Here is a 6,000-nt window from a genome sequence, read left to right on the forward strand (position 1 = left end):
CTAGGAATGAGAGATGTGGGAGATCTGAAAAAGAAAAATGCAGGACTATTGAGAAGTTATTTATAAATTATTTTATTAATTGGAGAGACATAGGATATCCTTAAGTAAGAAGACAACATTTTAAATATGTAATTACTACCTCCCAAGTTAAGAGACAAAAATATTCTAGAATTCATCAGAGAAATTACACGTGCTAGAATAGCTAAAACCACTGGTTCTCAGACTGGGGTCTGGGGGTTTCTAGGGTTCCAGAAACCCTTTCAAGGGGTTCATAGGATCAAAGTGCTTTCATAATAATGTTAAGGCTTGTTCTTTCCACTTCCTTTTTCCCTCCCATTCTTTCACAAGGACACAGTGAAGTTTTCCAATGACTACATAGTATGTGATATCACTACATTGAATGCAGAGCCGACGTGTCTTCCGTTATGCCAGACATTAAAGAAATTTGCAAGGATGTAAAACAATGCCATTTCTCCCACTAAGTTTCTTTTGTTTTGAAAAATATAGTTACTTTCCATAAAAATATTATTTATGTTAACATATAATGAGTTTACTAATGCTTTAAAATTAATTTTAAAGTAACTATACTTTTAAATTTCTCAGTTTTAATTTCTAATATGGTAAATGTCAATAGATATAACACATAAACAAAAGCTCTTGGGTGTCCTCAGTGATTTTTAAAAGTGTACACAGGGTTTGAGAACCTTTCGATAACAATAAAAAAAATATTATTAAACAATAATAATTAAGAGTACGGCAGTAACACAAGAATAGAACAGTGTATCCAGTCCAGTCAGCCTAAGACAGTTAAGGACAAAACCCACAGTCCCACAGTCAGGTTTATGACTCATTGCAATAGCGGAGACTGCCCACCAGTGAAACCATGAGACCAAACTTTGACAGGCTCAGAGCAGAGCAAGGCTGGGAGTAAAGGGGTCCACATGAGGTTTGGACTGCAAAATGAACCCAAGCTCCCGTTTCCTTGCATAAATGTCTACTCAGAAACAGCTTATCTGAAGCTCCGCCCCGAGTTGCAAATGAAGGCCCCTTCTCCAGGTCAGAGAGAGTTAGCACCCCCAAGCAAGACTGGGATGTTTCGTTCTTACTGATATAATTTCAAAAACCAAATTTCCTGATAGTCTATGATTTTAGAGAATAAGATTTTCCAGTGAGTAAGAAAGCAGCAGTCACTCAGAGAAGATGACTGTCATGACACTTTACAGCTGCAGCACGCCCTTGGAAGAAATAGGGTTTCCTGTTCATCTTGCAGCTGGCTATACCAGCCTGATGAATAGCCAGGCAGATTTTTACTTTCTCAGTCTGAGCAATTTTTTTCTTTCTCAAAAGAAACTGACTAAATAAGCAACTTACTAACAGATATAAGAATTTAACAGATGATACAAAGCCATAAAAAGCAATGTAGGAGAAAAAGTTTATTCAGTAAATGATTTTAGGACTCTTGGTTAGCTTTCAGGAAAATATATAATTAGATCCCTGTGTCACATCATGGACAAGATAAATACCATAAGGATTAAAAAGATGAATTTAGAAGGTCAAACCAGAAGTCTAGATAAAATTAAAATTAATATCAATCAAATATCTGGGTGGGAAAATAGTTTATATTTAAAAGCAATCACATAGGAAAATAATTGGTAAATTTAACTAAAAAATCTGGTATGTCCCTTAAAAACATCAAGCCAAGCAAAGAAAAATCAACAAACATGAAAAGGGAAACACTCTGGAGGAAATAGGTGTAAGATGGAATAGGATTCATATCTTTAATCTATTTGAAAGACTGCATTGAAACTGGTAGGAAAAACACCAGGACTTTAATGGATAAAGAACACTGGATGGAAATGATACGGGCTACAACAGAAGGATGGGCAGGAGGCTGTGGGAGCACAAAGGAGAAAGTTGATAATTCTTTGTGGGCCTGGTTAAATAAGAGCAAGGAAAAGACAGTGGTAGTCAGGGAAGGCTTCTTGGAGGAGATATTTGGTTTGAGGCATAAGCTTGCATAGGAGCTCACTAGGTAGACAGGAGAGAGAAGGTCATATCCAACAGACAGAGCAGCATTGCAGAAATACAGAGATCTGGGGGAAAAGAAGATGCTTGAATATGGCTGGGGAGGCATGGGAGACAAAGGTGCAAAATGGCAGAGCTTGGTCAAAAAGCCCCGCCTACCCAGCCAAAGAGTATAGATGGATTTGACCATAGGAAGTTGTTATTTTTTTAAATTTTGGCAATGAATACCACAATCTGATATTGAAAACAGAGAGGAAGAGGTGACTCTGAGGGCTACTAAGGATTTTTGATGGGCAGATTTGGTAACTGAATGTGGAAGAGAGACAAAGGAGTTAAGAATGACTGAGATTTTGCCTCGGGTGTGATGACAGGAAAGGAATCTTATCTGTGTTAACAGTAGCCTCCTCCTTCCTCCTGCCCCCTCAAGAGATCTGTTGTGATGAAGAAATACCTTGATAAGCACACTTGGACACACACACACTGTCACCCCCCCCCACCCCCCCAAGGAGAGTGCTTGAGTGATAACAAATGGTTGCGGAATTGTTTTCTAGGAAAGTTGGATCTGGCTAATTGAGGGCTTTGTTTTGCTGAGTAGAATTGAACAGTTTGAGAAAAGACTCTGGGGAAAGAACTCAGAGGCCCAGGAGTCATTTGATTAGGTTTTGCTGGAGGGTGAGGGGATGGAACCTTCTCCACCACTCTCCAGGAAACCTTCAGTAAAAGCTACTGGAGGGATCAGGCAGTGGGTTGGAGATAAGAGGATGTGCTAAGTGTGGCCTCGAGGTGACTCATGCAGACCCACTCGTATTCTGGTTACTGAACTAGTTAGAGAACTGTGGTCCCAGAAACCAAACAGAAATACAGGAGATGTGGGTGTTGGATAGAAACGATTCCAAATTTTATATGTTGAGTCTGAAGTACAAATGATTACAGGCATAAGATACAGCTTTTTTAGAACGTTCAAAGACTCTTTCTTTTAGAATAGGTTCATATCGTTTATAGCTCCAGAAAAGGCAGGTTTTGCTTTTCCCTTGTTTCCTGTATCGCATTGTTCTGCTCACAAGCTCCTGTTACTGGTCTAGTTCTCTGCCTCTGATTTTTTTCTACTGTTATTTTTTCCTATAATCTTATCCAGGAGATGCTCACCTTCTCTGCCAGAGGTTTAGGGGAGTTAATCACACACACATCCTCAATTCGTTTCTACCAAATTGGAAATGAGACACAAGGAGCCGAGGCTCAAAGTGGAATGTCATCTTTATTACTGTTAAACAGAATTGAAGGATAAATCGAGGCCTCTTAGCTCTCATTCCAATTTTAATTCAGCCAACCAGTGGTAGGCAAAAAGAAAGCAGAGAATTGAATGGACTTGCCAGAAGCCGACCCCTCCTTGTAAGCTATCAGCACCTTGTAGGTGAGCCCAGCACAACTGGTGGAAAGATCCAAGAGAGCCACAGAAGCTCATTCCTGCTCTCTGAGCCTCGGAAACTCCAGCCTGCAGTATTTGTAGGTGAACTGCAGCCCAATGACATTAGTTCTCAGGTGTATCCTTATCTCTATTCCACTGGTATTGCCTTAATTTAGACTTTCACCATCCTAGAGTTTTCCAGCTTTTTCCTGATGTTTGCCCCTGCCTAGCCCTTTCAACTTTACAATAAGTGAAATCACTGGATATATTACTCCAGCCCTTTGTAGAAAGACTGCTTTCATTGATAATAGACCTGTGTGGTGACTCAGGCAAGAAAATACAGTAAATAGTCTGTAGGTCTCTCTGACAGTTCTCTCTCTCTTTTAAATGTGCAAACTTTCTTCAAGTGCATTATTTCATTTTATACGCATTACGTTCCTCTCTAATGGAAATAGCTGTAAGGTAGATGTCTTCATTTACTAATAAGGAAACTGAAACGCAGACTCAATAATGTCTTCTCAAAGGCCACAATCTTATGAAAGTCCTCGCCTCTCTAAGATCATAAATTCTGAAGGCTACCACCTCTGTAAATGTTCAAATTAGAATTTGATCCTCACAGAGGTATCAAGGATGAAATCATGCTGCTTCAAATTAGTTAGACCTTGGTGTGATAAGTCTTTCTCGGGACCTTTCTCTCACTCCTCTATCCAAACTGAATGCCCACTCTCCCCTGTACTTCCTGTACTGTTAAAATCTCAGTTGTGATACTCTTGACTGTTCCTTTCCTATGGAAGAGCATTTGCCAGAATCAGTAGGATGGATACAGTAGGCACTTTTGAGGACTTCCATCCCTTCAGTCTTTACTCATCACTCAATAAATATTCTCTGAGTGCTTCTACATGCTAGAACGGTCCTAGGCATTGAATTTGAAACCCATCTGTGTCATATATGCCTGCAAATGTTTGCAGAATTGCCTTCTCTATGACCCATAACTCCATAACTAAGTGGAAGATTACTAATATAAGATTACTAATATAAATGATACTTAGGTAGTTGAGACAACACATTCTTTCACCACTACCTTATCTAAATCATCTAACTTATTGTCTGGATTCTTAACTTGTTCGAAAAGGTGGCCCAGGTGCTTTCTTGATCATTGTTTTGGGCACTTTTGGCTGGTTGCCCCCCTTTGCTGTCATTTTCCCAGCTCTAAGGACTGTATACATTTACATAGGCATCCTGCTGGTTCAAGTACATCAAAGCTATCATTTTAATTACATCTGTTCAGGCAAAAGGAGTCCAAGATTTGACTTGCATATGTTTATAAAATACTCCACGTTTGTGAAATTCCACATTGGTGTCATCACTTGATTTTTCTCTATGAATTTTGAACTTCTGCCATTGCGTTGCATTACCATATATGAGAAAGAGGAGCTGTATAATATAACTTTGTAAAAAAAAAAAAAAAAGCAAATTGCTACAATCTTTATTGTAAAGCTTTACTCGTGGACCCCCAACTCAATTTCTACAGGGAATGGAGTTATATATCCTTCTACTAATGTTATGAAGTCCTAGTTGTAAAAAGGATTAGTACATAGAGAGAGAATTAAGAAAATAAGTGACTTATCATTTCATTCATTCATAAATATGGATCAAGAGCTTCCTGTATGCCAGGCATGTTCTATGTGTAGGGGATATGGCACCCCAAGAAATGGTAAAAAATCCTTGCCCTTATAGAGATTGTGTACCAGTTGTGCAGACTAAATAAATAAGTAAAATATATTTCATTTCACATGGTGATAAACATGGAAAGAAAGAGAGCAGGGAAGTGGTGATAAAGAGTGAAGGATGGAGGCTGCAGTTCTAAGTGGTGTGGAGAGGGGAGGGCAAACTGAGAAAGTGGCACTTGGACCCTATGGGGATGAGAGTCCAGACTCAGGGTGGTGGCTGGAGCACATGGAGCATGGAGGCTCTTTTGACACCATGCAGGTGCGTCTTCCCCTGGGGAAGGAGTGTCCCCTCTGAAGCACCCTGATCTCCAGGGGTCCTCCTTACCCCCTTTCACTCCTGCCAGTGGAGGTGTGGCCAGTGTAAAAGACTTTACCTTCTGCCCAGAGCTGTCCTAAGTGTTTAGTAACTGCAAATGTGGAGAGCTCTTGTAATAAAGGGAGAGGCACAGGAAGAAGGAGCTAAGAGCTAGAGGCTCATTGATAGTGATTCTGAGATTATGCAAAACAACTAACATCAGTATCCAACCCACTCCCTTCGATGTTTCCCTCCCCACCACATCCCTTTGTGGCTCTCTCAGGCTGTTTGACATTTGCTCCAAGGGCTACCTCTGTTCCTAAGCTGTGATTCTTAATGTTTGTGTCTTGAGATCCACAGGTCAGAGTTTCTCTTGATGTTCATTTTAATCAGTTTTCGTTTACATACGTACAGACACAATGTTGGGGAGGAGAGATGTAAAACACAGTGTAACTTCCTCTGGTGGCCAACTGGAATGACTCTCCTGTAGGCTGAAAAATTGAAGACGTCATTGGGAATTAGCCCTGTCGGTCAAGTCCTTTCTT

The sequence above is a fragment of the Equus quagga genome, chromosome 12, assembly GCF_021613505.1.
Source record: "Equus quagga isolate Etosha38 chromosome 12, UCLA_HA_Equagga_1.0, whole genome shotgun sequence".
Classification (NCBI taxonomy): domain Eukaryota; kingdom Metazoa; phylum Chordata; class Mammalia; order Perissodactyla; family Equidae; genus Equus; species Equus quagga.